At 39.4% G+C, this 22,546-nt stretch overlaps 1 protein-coding gene across 4 annotated transcripts in view; it reads right to left on the reverse strand.

Moving 5' to 3' along the window:
• MSRA (methionine sulfoxide reductase A) overlaps window positions 1-22,546 on the reverse strand; it is a 434,035-nt gene that overhangs the window by 385,737 nt on the left and 25,752 nt on the right. Inside the window, exons 1-2 of one of the 4 annotated variants that reach the window (XM_032332280.1) lie at window positions 5,329-5,714; window positions 5,054-5,128 (exon numbers count right to left, since the gene is read on the reverse strand). The exons of the other annotated variants lie outside the window; for them this stretch is intronic. The gene's annotated coding sequence lies outside the window, so the exon portion shown is untranslated. Of the gene's footprint in view, window positions 1-5,053; window positions 5,129-5,328; window positions 5,715-22,546 lie in introns of those variants that run through there. 4 annotated transcript variants of the gene reach the window in all.

A 22,546-nucleotide genomic window follows, 5' to 3' on the forward strand; every position in this document is an offset into this window, starting at 1 on the left:
TATGTTATGTATTTTTACTACAATTTTTTAAAATTTTAACCAAAAACAACAAAAAAGAATAGTATCTACTATTTGTTCAGCACTTGCTATGTATCAGGGAGTATACTAAGAGCTTTGCAGATATTTCCTTATGTCTCTTCTCAACTGACTTTGAGGAAGATAGCATGATCTGTTTTACACATGAAGAAACTGGGTTTGCATAACTAGACCAATGTTCAAAAAGTAAAAAATGTAGTCTAAATCAAACTGCCGTTGGTAAGACTCTGAAGCCCATTGTCTCTAACCCATGATGGTGGAAGGACTAGGATAAAGCACTCTGGAGTCTCTGGGAACAATTCCATCTTTTCAAGCAAGGGAAAATAACTCACAGTGGCCAGCAGAGAAGAAGATATGAATGGCACTGATCTATGGAATGAAAAAGGATGGCATCGCTACAGAGGGACTAGTTCTTCAAAACCCGAATTTTAAAATATTTTCTACAAAATTGCAAGATCATTAGATGATCCTAATTATATTGGAACAAGAGATTCTTAGCTATAAAACAGAAATTTGTAATTCTTAAAACATGGTGGAATACAGAACACAAACAGGTAACTTCTTTCCTTTTCCACAATTACTTCTAAGGAAATAAAATAATCTTGGCACAACCAGTGACAAAATTAAGTCACATGTTATAGTTGGTGCTGTTATTCATGACCTACTGGGTTTCAGAATAAATTCTTAACTTTAGTATTCTCTGAACCTTTTCTTTCCCTTTACTAAAATTTCTATATACCCACTTCTCCTTATTTCACCATGTTCTCTGGAACCCCACCAATCACATCTCCTAACTGACCTGGATCCACAGGTAAATACTGGAATGCTGCCCTCCTTTGCCCATATCCTCCGACCTTCCTTAGTTCCTGCTATTCTAATTCCAAGCCTGGATTCACCCCCATGCTCACTCTCTCCAGGGCCACCACTTGTACCAGGGTGACTTTGTATCTTCCTCCAGCAGATCAAGGCGCAGGGCTTAAGCAGGAAAGTTGGGCCTGAATTTCATAATTATACACAGTGGTCTTGACTCTGTCCCTGGAGAGAGACCTAAATAGATGCTGTTCACCATGAACTGGCCTCAGCAACTCTTCATGATGTTGTATCACACTCTCAATGCTGATTGTTTTCGATACTCTAATCTAACCTCAAGATCTCACATCTACTCTCACTCTCTTAGTAAAGTTATTGGCAGGACTGAAGCCAGCTATTGAGCAGTGCCCTCAACTCTCCACAAGTTTCCTTCACCATAATCCCCTCAGGCTTCTTCCCACAAGGAGCACATAAGGAAGATTTCCAACTTGTCAGACAGTCCGTTGGCCTGCTCCATGCCTAGGCCACTCCACCATGGCCTACAGCTCTGGGATCCCTTGGGGAAATGAAAGGGAGAATGTAAGACAACGGAGGGCTGCCAGGAAGGGAATGAGCGTTGGGAGCCATTGTGCACCAGTCAAGTTCTTCTTTTATATTGTCTCCAATGGTTACCTCAGGGGTTCCAACTCAGTCACAGAAAATGTAGCCCTTTATGCCACTCCCTCTAAACACATAACCAGCAACACAGACTCAGATTCAAAGCAAAATACTGCGTTGTGCTCCTCAACCATAATGAGAAAAAGTTTTCTTAATCAAATAAGCCTCAAGGAGAAAATCTGCTTCAAAACTTGGTTTATTCCTTCAATGAGTCCATACTGCATGGCCGTTATGTGCCAGTGTTAGGTGCTGTCACTAGGATCGATGAGATACAGGTGAAAGCATTGGTAAGCTATAAAGAGATACACATTTACTGATTATTCTTATCCTTCCCCTCCCCACAACTACGAATTCCTTATGGGGAGAAATTACATCTTTGTCTCCCCTACATCCAGCATGGGGCCTGGCACAGAGTAGGCCCTTTGGGAATATTTGTTGAATTACTTCATCAGTTCCTACCTGTAGCTGAACCATTTCTTATCTCATTCCACCTGCCACCAGCCCTGACACAGGCTATGGCCACCACCACAACCTCCGAGCTCACCTCCCTGGTTCATGTGACTCATTTCCTCTTAAGAATGTGAATCTATACCTCCTTCTCACAGAAAAGAACAACTACATGGAATAAAGTTAGCGCACCAAGTTAAAAGCTCATTCGAGCCTAGAGTCAAGAGATGTATCATCCTTATGAGCCTTTATAGTAGTGAACAAAACTAAGGAAACAAAACAAAACACTAGGCAATGCGGAAAGTAAACTAACTGGTGTGCTTAGAATACACAGCCCCCTAGCACACTTATTTCATAAGCGTGACCCTCACTTACAGGTGTGAGATTGGCCTCCTCTTCTCTTTCTCAGAAAAGGAAACAAAGAAAAACAAAAACCCCTTACAAAGAGGTCGCTGCTTTATGCTGCAGCCACATCTTCAAAAGTTCAATGACACCTGCTTTGGCATCTGTAAAACCTAGCACATGAGCCGTGGTCCAAGCTTCCCTATTTGATTTCTTTCTCATGACATCTGAGTTGCTAACTGTACACGTCCCTCAGAAGACTTGAACAACTGAAGCTTTTTGACCAATAAGATGCAGCAACCTGAAGAATGGCCCAACAAAGTTCCCAGAGCCGTATGGACAACAGCTGATCTCCTGAGGTTTTAAAACAACACTCTGATACGTATATTGTACAATGGAAGTTAACATACCTTAATCTATTGAAATACATCTCACTACAGTGCTGCTCTTTTCTATCTAGGCTTCTGGGCTTCTCTTTTAAATCTATGCTCTGTTCCATCCATGCATGTGGTTTCCTTCCCTGTTACCCAAAATAACTTCGTCAATAAAATATTAGCATGCTTAAGTGGGTACTCAATAAACATTTGCTCAATGAATGAACAAATGACTGAATAATTATAAAATACTGGGCTAAGGCCCCCTAAGAGGTTTCCACTAGTTTATAGAATTATGTGCTTGCATGTTCAGGTATCACGTCTAAATGGGACTGAATAATAGGTATCAAGTAGCAGTTAAGTATTAATCCATATCTGTCTTAATAATTCTACTTCAAAATCTACAATTCAAACTATAATGAATATATGCTGAGACAGAGTTCATTTACAATCATACTACTAGTATTTACACACCTTAAGATTTGAAATATTAATACTGATATGGAAATAATTCACAGCCTAAACATCAATGTGTTTGTACAATAAAAGGTCTAAAAGTAAAGAAAAATGCCTCATGTTAAGCCTAAATGCTTGTGTTTGAAAATGTAATCAACTATTTTTAAACATACCTCTTAAAAAAGATTGTACAAAGGAGTGCCTGTTTTACACCCAGTTAACAAGGAACGCTTTAATATGGGACTTTTTTCATTTTAGGATATGTAACAAGTAGGCCAGAGAGAATATATTAGTAAAAAACTTTATTAGGTATAACATCTAATATTTATTATCAAATCTTAAGTCTAATAAACACCATAAAATGTAGCTTTACCACTACCGAAAAATTTAATATTCCTTAAGGTGTGTTCTGACATCTTTGTTTTCTAATTCACTTATTTCTTATTATCCTGTCAGAAAACAACTGGACATAAAATAGTCTGGGCATAAGATCAGTTTATTCTCACTGAGTTCGCTGTGAAGAAGTTCTGAAATAAGCTAGCAAATTATTCTTTTAACTTTGAGGAAAAATGGTCTCAGATAAACTAAAGAAGTCACATATTTAGCAAACCTAAATGACGAGAGGTTACGTTAAATGTTTAAAAAGTAAATGAAAGTAAATATAAATCGGTAATAAGATGGTCGGAATGAAAGCGTAGCTCTAATTTAAACTTATTTGCTGAACTTTCTTTTTGTGTCCTATATTGTTGGTTGCTAGCATGGGCGTGAAGGATCCTGTAAGCAGTTCAACAGGAAGACTGTAGCCATGCAAGCATCTCCTTCCCAGTGCCTATCAGCATGTCTTTTATGTCTTGGCGTCCATTTTAGGAGTATCAGCGAGGTGGTGTATAAAGAAGCTTATAAAACAAAGGTTGTCATTTTGGCAACCCATGTGAACACTAAGTGATTTCATTTTACTGAAGATCAAAATGTTGATTACTGAAAAAGTTGAAGGGAACACTTAAGCTGAACTATGCAAACACCTGTATTAGATCTCACAAATTTTTAACTCATATTTGAATATTAAATGCCATTCTCAGAACTGCTGATGTATGTCACTATGATACCACAAAAACCATTTTAAACAATTGATCTAATTAAGGCGCGCCGTAATATAAAGCTATAAACAAAAAAAAAATTTTTTTGTGAAAGGATTAACAAATCCATGATTACATGCTTAAAACAAAAGCATGGAGCAGTCTTTTATACTACCCAAAATGATTAGTACTTATTTGAATATACATACGATTTCCCTGTATCCTTTTAGTATATGAAATAAAAAGAACATATATTATCATAGGAAGTCATAACTTAATGCTACAAGTCAAACTCTCTTCTTTAGAAACAGCAATACTTACTGACAACGAGGGTGGTCCACAAAAATACGTGCCTTACAGTTAACCTCTCCTAAAATAATGCTGATTTTTAAGAGCAGAACTATCACAATCGAACCATAACCAGGCCTAATAGAAACTTTATTATTAAGAAATTAGATTCAAAGTATGTATCCAAGTAAAATACTGGGTAATATTGAAAAGCAAATCCATGAACTTTCTAGATTTTCTTTCTACTTAAAACATTTTGAGAGAGCCAAGCTATAGTAATCGTTTAATTATACAATCTAATCAACTAAAAATAATGGAATTTTTCTCCAAGAACTGCAAACACAGCTTGCTACTTCTTATCCAAAAGATTAAATTTCTATTCTCTCCCATTCCCAGCCATTTTCTGCCAACATCATAAAAATTACCTTTTATCATTTTCTTCTCACAATGAGAATCCCCTAATCGCACACATCTTTGAGACATAGACACCTCCCCACCCACCTCCCCACCCACCTCCAAAAACTGGTTCAGAGCAAAGACACACACAAAAATAATGACCAAGCTCACATTTCTTGTTTGCCCTTCACACGAAGTCTGGTGTCTTCAGCTTGCCTTTCTGGTCTTCAGTGTTGTCAGTCATTGCTGGGGGATGTAGTTTAGGACAGCATGAAGCAGCAGAAATAAAAGCTGTTGCTTTAAGAAAACGTTTTCTTAAACACATGGATAAAACAACTTTTACTCTGACTTCCTGGCTGGGTTGCATAAAATCTTAGAAAGCCTCCTTGAAACGTGAATGTCTACAAATGGGAAAAAATAAAATAAAATAAAATCTAAAAACTTACGTTCTGAACACATTCCGAAGGATGTCTGATTTGATTTGAAAGCAGGTTTGTACTGATGAACAAACTTTATTTTGTAGAGAATTAATATTCTCTCTAATTAGAAATTTGCCTTGCCATCTTCTATATTAATCCTGTCTCTCATGGTGTAATCATACATGCAAAAAATCAAATACAGTATTTCCCAAATGCATGGACACTGTGGAAGCTTCATTTTGAAAAAGGCTTTTATTTCCCTTAATACTGGTGACTAAACGTCATTGTATGTACCAACACTTTCAAATAGCCCAAGAGACTTAAAAAGCCTTCTAAGTTTGAAAACCAAAAAGTTCTGAGTTTTTCTGTACCCCAGGACGGTTTTCTTTCCTGAAGCTCAAGCCGAGAAAGCAGACAAAAGAAGCTGATTTGACTGAGCTGTGCCAAGTCTTGCCTTTTTTTCTTTCCTCAGCTCTCCCTCTGCCTCTCTCTCTCCCTCTCCCTCTCTCTCTTTCTCTCTCACTCTTTTGCTCCCAGTATGGCAACCTTCCGAGCAGTCTTGGCGGAGGTCCAGCCTGTGCCAGTCTGTCTGAATTCTTGTCTCCAAAAGATGTCCTTTGCGGATCAATTAATACATTTGAAAACAGGAAACTGTGGTACGGTACCCAAATCCTGGCACCAACAGCATCGACTTCTGCCAAATCACCTTACAGATTTCATGGTATCCTACCTTTCATAATCATTACTAACATGTTCCCGGAGCAATAATGGAGTACTAGAAGCCATTCACTGTTCAGCGATAAGGAATCTGTTCCCTAGAAATGTCCATATGCGACATATGCACAACCTGCAGTAAATCAAAATTCTCCTGTGAGAAGAGATGTATGTAACTTTAATAAGCACCACATACTGTATTTCTTTTTATAAGACTTGCTTTTCCTTGCCCTGCTGCAAAGAATCATGGGAGGAGAGAAAAGGAGGCATGCAGATTAAAATTAAAACTGTATGCCCAAATAAGTCATGCTTTACCCTATGGGAAAAGAACATAGTTCTGATTGAACAGCAAATCCCATTATTAAGAAAATTCTAATATAAGCTGTACCCATCCAAAATTTTACTGGATATGAAGGAGGAAGAGAATCCTTTTCAAAATATAAATACCAATTAAAAGGGGAAGAACTAACTTAGGGGTAAATTTAGTGAAATTAAGTATATTTTCATAATTTGAACCTCAAGTTTCAAATAGTCACTTGTTTACTAAATCCATACCACTACAATTAATAAGTACAAATAAATACTGTTTATTTTTACTTATAGCATGCACATCTTTTAAAACAAAAGAGTCAGTCTCTGCTTCACACATCTACTTGTCCTTTGCAGACCAATTAATACATTTGAAAACAAGAAGCTATCTATGGTACCCAAATCCTAGCACCAACAGCATCGACTTCTAACAAACCGTTTTTCTGCTATTTCATTTAAGAAACCATTTTTACCTTTGATGCTTGAAAATATGTAGAATCACCATGGTTTCATGGAAAAAAAACAGAATAGTAGGTTCTAGTTCTTTCTGTCTTTCTAAGGTGTGTAACCTCAAGGTCCCAAATTGCTCAATCTGTACATCCCTCACTTTGTTCATCTATCAAATATAAAAATCAGTGACTTCCTCCTCTGTGGTCCCAAAATACTCTCCTTATACTCAGTATACCTCTACTCTAATTATATAGTAGTTAGTTGAGTATGTGGCCTTCACCAGACAGATAGGCCATTCTTGGGCAGGACCATGTGTCACTTATCTAAGAAAACTGAAAGTCTTCCATAAGCAGGTGCTCAACAAATCTATTAGGTGAATAAATTATGGCACTAGATCACATAAATATCACTCTGAAGTTCCATAAAATTATGAAATATGATAAAGAAAAACAAAACTACATATTACTAAATCGTAAATTGACAGATCAGAGAAATGCTACAAAATATTTTAAGTGTTGAACTGAAGCACTAACAGAAGTGTTCTGTGTAATATTTCCAAATAAGGATGATGAGACATGGGCAGGATGACAGTAGATTTGCAATTTATAATCAAACTGTTGAAAAAGTTAAAGACTAAGAAAGAATCTTAAAAGCAGCAAGGGAGAAGTGACTCCTCACGGGTCAGGGGCCCAATAAGATTAACAGCTGATTGCTCACTGGAAGCCATGGAGGCCAGAAAGCAGTGGGATGATAGAGTCAATGGCCTGACCGAAAAAAAAATCCACTGGTAGTTCTTTATCAGCAACCTTCAAAACTCAAAGAGACACTAAGATGCTCCCAGATAAACAAAAAACAGAATACTTATTGCTAGTAGATCTGCTCCATAAAGAATACTAAAAGAGCTTTTTCTTTCAGACTGAAATGAAAGGAAACTAGACAGTAACTTAAATCCACATGAAGAAACAAAGAGCACAAGTAAAGGTTACCACAGAAAGCAATAATAAAAGTAGTATAAATACGGGGTGCCTGGGTGGCTCAGTCAGTTAGGTATCTGATTCCTTATTTTGGCTCAGGTCCTAATCTCAGGGTTGTGAGATCAGACTTCATAGCCAGCTTAGGATTCTCTCCCTCTGTCCCTCCCCACTTAAAAAATAAAAAAATAAGAAATAAAAAATACATAAATGTATTTTTTGTTTATAACTTTTTTTCTCCTACCTGATTTGAAAGACAACAGCATAAAGCAATAATTATAAATCTATGTTGATGGACACACAATATGTGAAGATGTATCTGTGACATCAGGATAAAGGAGAGATCAAACTGAGTTATATAGGAGCAAAGTTTTTGTATACTACTGAAATTAAGTTGATATAAATCTGAATTATATTGTTACAAATTAAAATGTTAAGATCAACCACTAAGAAAACAAGGGAATTAAAATCTTATCATAAAAAAAAAATCACAGAAAAGGTAGTAATGGAAGAACAGAGAGATAAAAAAGACAAAGACAGAGGGAAAACAGCAAAATGACAGAAGTAAATACAACATCATCAGTATTCACATTAAACTTAAATGAACTAAAGACTCCAATTAAAAGAGATTGGCAGAATGGATTTAAAATACATAATCCAACTATGTGCAGTCTACAAGAGACACACTTCAGATTCAAAAACACAAATAGGTTGAAAAAATATATATATAAAAATATATACCACATAAACAGCAACCAAAAGAACACTGGAATGGTTATACTAATATCAGACAAAATGCATTTAAAATAAAAATTGTTACTAAAGACATCTAATAATTATAAAAGGGTAAATTCATCAAGAAGATGCAACCATCACAAACATATATACCCATAACCAAAGAGCTTAAAATATATAAAGAAAAAATGAAATAGTTGAATGAAGAAACAGACGATTCAACAAACACAATTTTCCAATAATAAGTGGAGACTTCAATACTCCAGTTTAAATAATAGCCGGGACAACTACATGGATCAGCAAGGAGCAGAAGCTTGAACAGCTCTATAAAGCAACTAGACCCAACAGACATATACAGAACACTCCACTCAACAACAGCAGAGTACACAGTCTTCTCGAGTGCGCATGGAACATTCTCCAAAACAGACAATATATTAAGTGATAAAGCAGGTGTCAATAAATTTAAAGATTGAAATCATACAAGGTACTTCTCCAACCACAGTGGAATCAAAATAGAAATAAATCACAGCAGAAAAAGATGGGGAAAATCACAAATATATGGGGAAAATACTCCTAAATAACAAATGAAGAAATTATAAAGAGTAGAGTGGAAATAAATGAAATAGAGAATAAGAAAAACAATTTTTTAAAATTAGATAAAGTTATTGCAAGAAAACTACAGACCAATATCCCTTATGGATATAGATGCAAAAATTCTCAACAAAATACTATGAAACTGAATCCAGCAACATATACAAGGGATTTTAAACCATGACCAAGTGGGATTTATCCTTGGAATACAAGGTTGGTTCAACATAGAAAAATCAATCAATGTAGTACACCATATTAATAAAATAAAGGACAGAAACCATTCAATCATCTCAATAGACACACAAAATGCCAATGCTTTTTCATGATTAGAAACTTGGATCCACATGGAGCCTGGGTGGCTCAGCCATTAAACATTTGCCTTTGGCTCAGGTCTTGGTCCCAGGGTCCTGGGATCATGCCCCGCATCAGGCTCCCTGTCTCAGCGGGAAGCCTACTTCTCTTTCTCCCACTCCCCCTGCTTGTGTTCCTACTCTCACTGGTTCTCTCTGTGTCAAATAAAGAAAATCTGTTTAAAAATTAAAAAAAAAAAAAAAGATACTTGGATCTACATAAAGAAAGAAAGAGTACTTAAGATGCAAAAGTGAAAGTAAAATAGACTTATTTTTCTTATTTTTAATTGATCTAACAAATGAGAGTTTGTTCAAAATAATAGCAATGTACTTAATTATATAAGCTTATGTGTGTATATGGATGTATGTATGTATGTGTCCATTTGTATAAATATATGCTTATATATAAGTGAAACAAAAGACAGCAATAATACTAGGTATTAGGATTATTTTATTATTGTAAGATACTCACACTACCCATGTAGTAGGGCAGTGTTATTTGAAAGTGGATTTGGATTAGTTGTAAATGTATATTATAAACTCTGGGGGCATCACTAAAAAAAAAGGTTTTTTAAAGTAGTGTGACTAATATACTGAGAGAAGAGAAAAAAGTACGTCCATATAAAATGTTCAGTTAAAATCACAAAAGGCACGGATGCCTGGGTGGCTCAGTCGGTTAAGTGTCTCTCTTTGGCTCAGGTCATGACCTTCAGGTCCTTGGAGAAGGAGAGTAGTTTCAAAGGTGCATTCATTCATTCATTCATTCATTCATTTTACACATATTTGTAGTGTTCATTTAAGCTAAAAGCAGTAAGCGAAGGCTCTAGGAAATCCAGAGGCACATCAAAAACTACCTCAGCATGGGGCTTAAGTGGGTAGGAGAAGAATAAATGAAACAAGATGGGATTGGGAGGGAGACAAACCATAAGTGACTCTTAATCTCACAAAACAAACTGAGGGTTGCTGGGGGGAGGGGGTTTGGGAGAAGGGGGTGGGATTATGGACATTGGGGAGGGTATGTGCTTTGGTAAGTGCTGTGAAGTGTGTAAACCTGGTGATTCACAGACCTGTACCCCTGGGGATAAAAATATATGTTTATAAAAAATAAAAAAATTAATTAAAAAATAAAATAAAATAAAATAAAATAAGTAATTCTAAAAAAAAAAAAAGAAGAAATAGAAAAAAAAAAAAAAACTACCTCAGCCCTCAAGAAGCTTAAAGTCTGGTATGAAGATAAGACACTTCAGAAATACGACACTTTACATACTGTTATTATATGACGTATGTGATGTCATAAAACAAAAGAGACAAATTGCCTTTCCGTGAAGCTCACGTGTGGAATTACGATGGCCATCTTTCCTGAGGCAGATCCAAATTCCACCCATTCTCTGCTCTCCTCTCCTCCCCCGACCTCCCCAGTCTCACCTCTTTCTTGCTTCTTTCTCCTCCCTCCCTTCTCCCCCATTATGCACTTAGTCATTACCCGCATTCATTGGGATTCATAAAGCCAGTATTTACTGAGCACTCACTTAGGGGCAAAATGTGGGGTTGGAAGCCACAATGAACACCGCAATGACATCAACAAAAGGCAATTGTACATGAATAATAACTATGCTAATAAGCACTTGCCCATTCCTTAATTCATTCACTTCTCACCCAACCTTTGGAGGACAACAGGTGTTATTTTACTCTATAAATGAGGAAACTGACATCAGAAGAAGTTACATGACTTTCTAGACCATCAGACACGTATCTAAAACACAGGAAACTGAAGCAACTATTCCAGATTCCATTACCAAACGAGTTCTGGAAGACGGAATGGACACATCCCACTACTGACTTAACAGTCCTTCTGAAATGGTTAATAGATACCACAAACTCCGCTTTGTCAAACCAGAACTCCTGACTGTTCTCAGAAAAGTTCACTCCTCTTTCACTCCTAAAAATCCAAGAGCCATCCTTGACTCACCCCTTAGCACGAGAAAAGCTAAAAGGAAAAAGACAGTTAATGCCAAGTGTTGGTGAGGACACTAGAAACTGGACCCTTCATACGTTGCTGCAGGGAATATAGAAGGGTAAACAGTGTGGCAGTGTTGTGAAAAGTTCGACTTACACTCTTACTGTAAGAACTAGCAATTTCTAGCCCTAACTGTACCAAACACTTCGTCAAGAAATTCTCCTCAATAGCCAAAACCCGCAAACAATCCCCAAGTTCACAACACGGCAAATGGTTAAACAGAATGCAGTCTATCAATCCTGCATGACAAAAAAGTCACCAATTACTAATACATGCAACAATATGGAGATTCAGAAAGTCACGTTAAGTGAAAGAAGCCAGACAGAAAAGATGACATGTTGTGTGATTCCATTTCTAAGAAAGCTTTAAAAAGATAAAGCTCTATGTAGAGAAGGCAGATCCTTGGTGGTCTGGGGCTGCGATAGGGGAGGGGAATGGCTGCAAAAGGGCAGGAGAGAACCTCAGAGGAGACCAAAGTGTTTTGGACAGGATTGTATTAAGGTTTCACAACTCTATACACCATATATTTTTTTAAATCAAACTGCATACCCAGAGCAAGTGAGTTTTATGCTATATAAATGATACCTCAATCTATAAACACTGAGTATTAGAGTATTTACTATATCCAAGACACTGTATTAAGCCCTTAAGGAGATACTGAGATGACTAACACACTGTCCTCCATCTAAAGGAGCTTCCAGTCCCTTCCTTTCAGTTGCAAAAGCAGGACAGGGACATGGAAATAACATCATAAACCAAAAATGACTGCCAATATAGGGAATGGGCAAAGAATGTAACAGAGTCTGGAAGAAGGAGGGAGGACCGAAGGAAGGTATTCAAGGAGGCCTTACAGACAATGTTCTTTTTTTAGAGAGAGAGAGGGAAAAATAATCATAATAATAATGAGTTGGGGGAGGGGCAGAAGGAGAGGGAGAGAGAGAATCCCACGCAGACTCCCTGCTCAGCATGAAGCCTAACTTGAGGCTTGATGCCACAACCCTGAGATCATGACCCGAGCCAAAATCAAGAGTCAGACACTCACCCAACTGAGCCCGCCACGCACCCAGGATGTTACTTTTAATGGGGCCTTGAAGGATGACCAAAAATCCAGTAAGTGGAACCTGGAGGGCATTCTTGAGAAAAAAATTTAAGGGCAGGAATGATTAAGACATGTCAGCCACTAGCAAAGCAGTATAGACAAGGCAGAGGTCCACCAGGGGAGCAGAAAGAGTTCCAGGCCAGCTGAGCACCCACTACAAAGTCCCAAGGCATGTACTCATGTCTCTCATGGGGCTTCCTCAACCTCAGGCATTTCAGTGCCACATTCATGATTTTTCCCATATTTGAAATTAAAGTATGATTTATTTATTATAAACTTAATACTCTTTCAAGTAACTTTAAGGTTTTTTGTTTGTTTGCTTGGGTGTTTTGTTTTGTTTTGTTTTGTTTTGTTTTGTTAGCAATCTCTACACTCAATGTGGGGCTTGAACTCACAACATTGAAGAGTCCCATGCTCTTTGACTGAGCCAGCCAGGAGCCCCTAAACTTCTTTCTAACCTAGATTAGTTTTTGAAGGAAATTTTATGATTTGTCATTAACTTTATAAAGGAAACTTTATAATACAACTATAAAATGAAAACAAGCATCATTTGCCAGAAATTTAAAAAAAAAAACTGTTAAAATGGATGCTATTAAATTGTCAAAGCAGATAGCTATTTATAAACTTGAGGCCTGTATCTATTAAAAAGAGAAATGAACAAGTTTTGGAGAAGTACAAAAAACATCCTAGCACCAAGCTGACACTTGCACCTTGGTAGAAGCAGAAGAACTGAAAGATAGCAGAAAAAAGGAAGGGTTTTCTCACTGTGGCCCATGTTATTCAATGCCATACCCTTGAACCATCTAATATCACCTTGTGTTTTGGGAAATGCTGGTCTATAGTAAACCCTAAAAGGGGGGGGGGGTCGGCAGGGGATAAGTATAACAATAATGAATATTTATTTAGCACTTACTATGTGCCATTGTTCTAAATACTTCTCATTTCATTATCCTTCATAACAGTAATACTGATCTCATACAAGAAGGATCAACTTATTTTTCAGGCCAGGAAACTGAGGCATACAGACTAACTTGCCCAAGGTCATGCAACTTGCCCAAGGTCATGCAGTTAATAAAGGGCAGAGCTGGAACTTAACCCAGGCAGTCTATAGCCAGTCTGTACACCTGATCACTACAATTGAGCAGATTCGCATGTGAAGTGATAATTTGTCTGGCTATGATTTGCGTGCTGAACTAAAGGAAAGAGAAGCCAGAAGGCTACTGCAACCACCCAGGCACCAGATCCCACCGGTCAGCTGGGACCTGAGGGTTAACTGCCGTTTGCAGTGGGCAGCAGAGGGCAGCAGAGGCCTGTGGAGCAGAAGACAGGCTCAGGCCCAGACTTGCAGCAGGTGGGCTTCCAGTAGAGAGGGGGATCTGAAGGCACAAGGCCAAGGCCCAAATTAGACATGCAAAGCCCATCCTGGAAAGAGAAGAGCTGTGAACACCACCGTCCTCAAGGGGTCAGAAGAAGTCAATCCTGGAAACTGGCATAAAGCCCCCTTCCCCCAACTCCTGAAAACAGAGATCCTGAAGGACCAGTGTGTCAGAGCAGCCAGGTGGCTAAAACACCAGGCCTGGCCCCTCAGTCCCTGGGGAGTCACCTAAGACCTTCTCATCGTCTAACACCAACCCCCTCCAAGTTCTTTCAGATTGCACTTCCAAACCATGGTACTGATATCATGACCTCTTCTTTTATTTGTAATTGGATTTCAGGTCTTTCAAGAGTACAAAACTTGGCTGTACCTTGGCGTGAACTTCCTCCTTTTAATTCAAAATATTCCCTTAGGAGTGGTATCTAATTCTTGGAGGAACTGTTTTAAAATTAAAATTAAGAAATACATTCAAATGCCATTTCCAAGCTTCTGACAAGTCTGAAACATCTTGAATGCAGACACTATTAATCCACAGACATCAGAATCATTTTATTACCTTAAATCTTCCAAAATCATTATTTAAAAAAAAAAAAAAAAGGTAGCAGATATAACTGTCAGAATAAGAAAAAAAAAAAAAAAAGAAAGAAAGAAAGCTTCCTTGAAGAAAATTTCCTATGCATGGCTTTAAAAGGAAGTTTCAAAAAATTAAAAATAACTGATCTGGACTACCCAACTGATGCTTAACTCAGACTCTATTAAATAAGCAGAAAAATTAGACATTGTACATTTGTGATTACCCTTGGAAAAACTGTGATTTCTTATTTCCCAGGAGAGAAGCTTTAAGAGCATCAATAAATTTCTCTGGATATCAAATATTTCCCTGTTATTCTGAGTAAATTATATTTAGATCAAAAGCAGATGGATTATATTTCCCTTAAAATGCCCAAGAGATTTTTAAAATACAAGGAAATATGTCACATATCCAAAAACAATATTTTATCCTAATACCTGCATGGCAATATCTCCCCATTAGAATAATTAGTCAGAAAACAAAACTAATTCTGAGTTTTAGAGGCCCTAAATTCAAAATAGCTTATTAAGACCAGATTGTCATTTGCGATGCTAAAATGAAATTCATAATCTGTGGTGCCCTTTAAAAATCCCTGCAAATATGCATTTACATTTTTGTTTTTAATCTAGAAAAAAATGTATTTGAATTAATGATAAGTGAGATGGGAGTCTGAATTTTATTTAAATACTATGTGCACAAACAAGGAACACAAATGCAGTTAAGCGTTTCCAAATTCCTGATAAATTCTCCCCCTCATCAGTGCCACAAAGTTCACGGCTTAATTGTTCTCATCTATGTTATTTCTGTCTTCCTGACAAAACCATAAGTTCCTTAAGAGACTATTAATGTTTTTAATCATCTAGTAAAATGTAATACATGTGACAAGACTAAGGGAGTTCAAAAATACCCCTCGGTGGAAAGACGGGCCCTCCAAACTGAATCTCTCATCACCATGTCCCCATTCTCTCTCCTACTTAGTCTGGCACCCAGTTCAAGCTCTCATATCACAACATTTAATCCTAGGTCAGTGTTGGAAAAGTCCACCATCTCGGAGAAAATAATTTGATATGGTTTTTGAAATAGAAGGTGAGGCCCTTAAAGCATGGGTATTAGCTAAACCCCAAGTCAAAGAGAAGTCCTGAATCTGTTCTGTGTGAGAAAAGAGAGGGAAGGTGAAAGAAACGAGGACCAGGAAGAACAGAAGGTTGGAAGCTGAGAGGTGTGAGGTTTGTCATGCATGTTGAGACAGGCAGGAGAAAACCGTGACCGGAGGGCCAACCAGAAGGAATCTGGGAGCAGGAGTATCCAAGGCTGCATTTGTACCTCTGTGCTGTGTCATATGTGGGCAGCCACCCCTCCATCACATCCCCGTCTTCAGTTAAGTCTAAAGCATTCTTACCCTTCTTATGAGTGGGGTTTTAGTAGACATAAGGCTAAAAGGGGTCACGATTCAGTGCAAAAAGAGGGATAGTATCTGGGGATGCAGGAACCTAGAGGCAGAGGTAACCAAGTGAACATAAGCATCCTATATACATGCATACACTTCAGAATTTAGACTCTTTGGGATGGCTTTGGATTTCCATGATTAGGAACTGGGGCTTAAGCCAAGAGCAGGGGGCCTCCAGTGGCAAGTGGGTGCCAGCAGCTTCAAAGGAGGACTTCGGCACATGACCTCACCAGACTAGCCATGTTTTGCTCTGGTTCTCTCCTGATCAACCCCTTCCTGATGGCACTCTGGGATTGCCTAAGACTGGATCTCCTGTGCAGCCCTGCCCAGGTCTGCTAGCTCCTCTTGGTGTCTGGCCCTTTTCCTGCCCCAGAACTATTCCTGCTTCAGTCTGTGTTGTAACATCTCGCCCAAGCATTTCCCCAACTCTCAACCTCAACCTGCCTCTGCATTCTGTTAGCCATTTCTCTTTCTAGACTTGACAGTTTATAGGACAATGGCTTGTTGCATGGCTACTGTGGAAGACCTGGCACACAGTAATTAGGAGGACACTAGTCTTTGGAAGGGAAAATTGTAGACAAATTTCACTTTTAGAAGACAGAGTTGCAGGCTAGTACAGAAGCAACAATCTGCAAAGAACAAGGTCCATATGTATTCTGTGTGGAAAGAACTTTTGCTCATTGGGGAAACCATTGTGCAGTTCTACTTATAAATAGCCTATGGGGTTTGCTTCAACTGCACTATCACATATTCAAATACTGAAAAAAACTGGTCTCTAAGAAATTTTAAGACGAAACCCAGATTAAAAAAAAAAAAAACCTCTAAGTAGCCATATCCCATGGAAATGTAATAATGATAAGGAAGGATAAACTTAGTTCAAAGGCAGAAAAAGAGATTCACAGTTGCCAAAGTAACTTTCTACAGACATAAAAAGAGACCACTAGAAAAAGTTGTCACTGTACTTGCAACCATGTTGCATTCCTCCATTTTCTTTCCCTTTCTCTGCCTTTACCTCCAGGGGAGAAAAGAACAGAAAAGAAGGAGGGGAGAGGAAGCAAGGGCAACGATGCAAGAAAGATGCAGGGGTTTGAGTGAGGGAGGTCTTGAGTCAGTAAGCTTCTGAGGAAAGGAGATCCATTTCGAAGGGAAGAGATGAAGTGTTAAGCACAATACCAAGTAAGCACATAAAATTATTGCATGAATGGAAAAAGAACCTGCAGAAACTTTGCTTTCAAGCACTTTTTATAGATAAGCCAGGGAAGGTAAGTAAATTGCAAAACAGTGCACAGAGACCAGCAGCACTGGCAAAACCCAGAACTCATGAGGAGCAGCCCCCTTCCCAAGTGGTCATTCCCTCAGGCCATGGTGGCTTTTCACCTTGGTTTGGGGGAGTAAAACAAGACTGCCCATAGCAGAAAAGCATCACATGGCTTATGGGAGTGATCATATAGGCCATGAACCCTGTGATTATTAACTTCTGAAATAAGAAACATGGAAGACTAATAAAAGTTTTCCTTAGGGGCACCTGGGTGGCTCAGTGGGTTAAAGCCTCTGCCTTCAGCTCAGGTCATGATTTCAGTATCCTGGGATCGAGCCCCGCATCGGGCTCTCTGCTCAGCGGGGACCCTGCTTCCTCCTCTCTCTCTCTGCCTGCCTCTCTGCTTACTTGTGATCTCTGTCAAATAAGTAAATAAAATCTTTAAAAAAAAAAAAAAACAAGGTGTTTAAAAAATAAAGTTTTCCTTAAAGAGGAGGGGAGGGGAGCCAAAATTTTATGATGCAATACTTGATAACCGTTGGGCTAAGGAACAAAGTGCTAGTTTATACTGGGAGCTCACCTACCTATAAATGTTATGGCTTTACTAGGGAGAAGAATGGAAGTCATTTAACAAGCTTTATTTTTCTAGGAATACAGTAAGAACCATATCATATTGCTGAGCCAGGTTCTAACACTCATATGGTTCTTGCAACCTAAATATGTCATGTACCGCATGCCCGGAGGGAAGTGCTCAATCTCTGGGCAAGGCCATGATAAAGCTTCCAGAGGCATCACTGTGGGGTGGACTTCCAGCAAGTCCAAGTGGGCAGGAATCCCCGCCAGTGGCGGGGTCTTTGGAAACAGCAGTGAAAACTGGAACAGTATAAATGTTTAGCACACATGGTGTAGCCCTACCTATCATAGCATTCTAATTGTGGCTCTTATGAAAAGATAGCTGGAGACTGCTGCCTTGAAACTGGCAATTCTCATTCATTGCCCATTAAAGCCACATCCAGAGTTAAGTATAAGAGAGGCACCTATATTCGTTCAGTTCCAAGTGACAACATCCAACTTGAACAGGTTGAAATGAAAAGAGAGACAGGGAGAGAAAGACTGGGAACTTGGTTTTGCTTCAAGGAGTCCGAGGAAATGTTGAAGGATGAAACCATTGGAAGAGCAGGAAGGCAGATAGATCTCTGAAGCAAGCCCATGGAGAACCTGTGTGCCATCTCTGCCTCCTTCAATGTGGAATGTCCTCTTCTCCTAGTGAAAACAGACCTTCCTCCAAGAAGCAACTCCAGCTCAACACTGTCAGCTGTCCTAAGTCAGCTCCACAGTTCACAGCCCCTGGCTCTAAAGAGGCTCTGGGAGGGAGACTGAGCCCATTCGGGTCAGATCCCACTGCAGGAATCAGCACAGCCAGGGCAATCACAGAGGACACTCTGGCTCTTGCCGGAGCTGCAGGAAGGGGACTGAAACAGCTCCTAGACAGGAGGCCCAGTGAGCCGGGATGAGGCAGCCACCCCCGTCTCTATCACCCAGCGTAGCAGATCTGTCAGTAAGCATCTGCCTATGTGAACTGCCCAAACATATAATCTCCCATATTTCAGCTTCCCTTCTTATCTCCAACATGGCTCTGATGCTCAATACCAAACTGGCTGAGGAGAAGTGGAGGAGGAAGGAGGAAGGAGGCGGGGGTGGGGGGGCGAAGAGGAAGGGGGGGGGGAGGAGAAGAACAAAAAGGAAGTTTCAAAATTGCAGACGTCCTCATTGCACTCACCTCTCCCCCTCCAAAAAAACAGTTATGATAGAATTATTAGGAAGCAGTACTAAATTTTCCCACATTGGCTTTGTATCAGCTCTAAATCAAAATACTATTTTGTGTGTTTCATTTCCTGTGCGACTCTTCTTGACACAAACTGGTTGGGCTTACATCCCAAAACCTTTAAAGAATTAAGCATAGCATAGGGTGCCTGGGTGGCTCAGTGGGTTAAGCCGTTGCCTTCAGCTCAGGTCATGATCTCAGGGTCCTGGGATCGAGTCCCACATCGGGCTCTCTGCTCAGCGGGGAGCCTGCTTTCTCCTCTCTCTCTCTCTGCCTGCCTCTCTGCCTACTGTGATCTCTCTCTCTCTCTCTGACAAATAAATAAATAAATAAAATTTTTTTTAAAAAAAGAATTAAGCATAAAAGTGGAAAAATTAGTAGCAATACAGGGTGAATAGAATGCTCTGAGATGTCCCGTGACACATATAAATCATGCAGTAACAATTTAAAGATAATTAGGAAGGATTAACATATTGCTGAGGATGGATGATGGGGACCAAAGAACTACATGAGTCTCTTCCTAAAAGAACAATAAGAAGTTGCCATATCCAGATCCCATGTGGTACTGATGATATCCAAAAGGACAGAATTGTAAGAAACCCATGAATACACAAATTGTCAGAAATCTCAAAAGCAGGGAAAGGAGAAGAGAAAGGGAAGGGGAGAGGAGGGGAAGTAGGGAGAGGGAAAGAGGAGGGGGAGTGAGGAAAAGAGGAAGGGAGGGGGAGTGAGGAGGAAAGGAAGGGGGGGGGACACAAGAGAGGAGGGATGGGGGCAGGGAGAGAGCAAGGAAGGCAGACAGACCAGGAAAATAACTATGAATTTTTAAAAAGGCGGGGGGGGGGGGACAGTAGTGCAGAAGATAAGCATCCACATGACAAATGACAAAAGCAGTATGCATTTAAATGGATTTATTTTGGCGTGCCTGAGTGGCTCAGTGAGTTAAGCGTCTGGCTCTTGGTTTTGGCTCAGGTCATGATCTCAGAGTCCCAACACGGAGCCCTAAGTCAGGCTCTGTGCTCCACACCACAAACGGAGTCAGCCTGGGATTCTTTCTCCCCTTCCCTTTGCCCCTCCTCTCCTCAAAGAAAATGGAACACAGAGATGGGGGGTGTCCTGTAAATGCCAACAACAACAGCTACCACTGTTGTTAAGGGCTCTGCAAACCCCAAAAAAGAACCACCAGAGCTCTGCTAGAACTCTCCTATTGACAGAGGGAGCGTTGAACCACAAAGCAGTTCACTCGTGAGAAGACTGGTGTTGACCAATCCAGAAGGAGGCCATCTCTGGGAAGTGGGGAAAATGGAAGCTGAGTAAACGCACACCCATCACCCATGTTGGCCATCCAAAGTAATCTAAGAGACCCTGTTTTCCCAAGAGGTGAGAAGAATATGGACTTAAGTCATCACCAACCTTCCTGCCTCACAGGTGGGTCCAGCCCCCAGTCCTTCTGCCAGGTGAGACTGGCCCAGGAAAGGAAATCGAGGTAATGATTGTGGCTTGCTTGCCTCCCTGTCACACATGGCAGCTCTTTTGGTGACTGTGATGTTACCACACAGCCATCAGCCAGTTTTACAAAACAGCAGGCAACCGCAAAGCAGTAAACCATCCCCATCCATCCCCACTGACCCCATCATACTGTAGAAGGAATACTCTGTATGTTAAGGGCTCTGCAAACCCCAAAAAAGAACCACTAGAGCTCTGCTAGAACTATCCTATTGACAGAGGGAGCGTTGAACCACAAAGCAGTTCACTTGTGAGAAGACTGGTGTTGACCAGTCCAGAAGGAGGCCATCTCTGGGAAGTGGGGAAAATGGAAGCTGAGTAAACGCACACCCATCATGCTAGGCCCCTTCCTGACTGTCTCATCTAGTCCCAGAAATATCCGCTGGATGTTTCCATTTTACAAATGAGAAAACTGAGGCAAATTTGTTCATATAGTTCACTTGTTCAACCTCACCACAGACTGGTAAGCATATGAAGTGAAGTGCAGCATCACTGTCCAAACACAAAATGTCTGTGCTTTCCATCAAAACAACTTGTCCCTGTCTAGAGGATGCACTTCTGAATGCTGTTTGTTTATACTGAGGCGGCAGACATCTACCTACGGTCATGAAAGGTCCTATAGAGAGACATAATAAACAGGCAGTCATTTCCCAGGATCATATGCCACAGCATAAACGAGTTTCCATACTTTGGTATTAAGTCAAGAGAGGAAAGCAGTACCCTCGGGAGAAAAATATGAATGATACTAAAGGAATGTAGCAAGTCAATAAATCTAGAGACAAATATTGCTATGTGATCTCTCTAGTAGTAATACAGGTACTGATAACCTTACCAAAGTTCTTTGCAGAACTTGTTAAATCATGAAATCATCTCTTGATTCTAGAACATAAAACAATGTCTTTTTTATGTAAACACAACCTTGGGGAAACTACAGAAAACGGCAGATCTTTTTAAGGTATTTTCTTCTGTCACACTGGGAGCCATTTCCTTCACTCACCAATATTTTTACATATTTGTAGAAAGACTTCTTTTCCATAAATATTAAACACAAATTGTAATGTAGCAGCTAAGAGCTCAGATCTCCTCTAATAACTATTTGCAAAGTCAGCCATTGGGCTCACACAAGCAGTCATAATCAAATTTCTAAAGACAGACAGTTTGTGCTGGAAGGTAAGTTAAAAACAGAGCATCCATTTATCGAAATTCATTAATATTAATATCTATTGACCTGCGTTATACTAAAAGGATTTTATTGAATAGACAACTTCCAAACACAATATTACACAGACTGTAAGCTCAATCATTCTTTCATTCATCTAACTAATAACTATTGTGCAACATAAACATGCATAGGCATGGGGGGATACAAATAATAAGCCTTCACTAAGCTGAAAATGCAGTTATAGAGAAAACATCTGCATATATTAAATTGTATCACTATTATAAAGTTAAACAATTAGAAGACAACAATACATGATGTCTTCAAACAATCTGATTACATGCCAAATGAGCAGGAAAGAAAAGAAATAGCTAGAAGTGCCCGAGGGAGGAGGGTCAAAATGTACAGGAGAGTAAGAGAAGACATCACTGAGATAGGAGGAGATGCGTGGGTAAAAGAAACATCCTCAAAGGGAAGAAAAAGGTGTATTATCAGTAAAGTCATGTTCTGGAGAGAGCAGATCAAGCGAGGTAGAAAAAATTGTGTATGTATGTAGCTAGATGCAGAACACAATTTCTCTACCAATTAATAGCCAATAAGCATAAAACCTCAGTAAGTTTACCTCTCAGAGATCATAGGAGCCTCTTTGCTTACTTCCTAACTTAAGGACTTGGGTCATCGTTTTTATAGCTCATTTCTGCCAAAACAACAAATTTGTCAAAGCCAAAGACTTTTAAAACTCCCTCAGAACAAAATACAATAAATACGTATCTACAGTGTAAAGAGTTATCAACTTTAGAATGCTACACTCCACCGGACCTTTTAAAGATCACTAAGTCATGTATCTTCCCATCGTGTGAAGATTCTG

The sequence above is a fragment of the Mustela erminea genome, chromosome 2 (genome assembly GCF_009829155.1).
Source record: "Mustela erminea isolate mMusErm1 chromosome 2, mMusErm1.Pri, whole genome shotgun sequence".
In the NCBI taxonomy this organism is placed as follows: domain Eukaryota; kingdom Metazoa; phylum Chordata; class Mammalia; order Carnivora; family Mustelidae; genus Mustela; species Mustela erminea.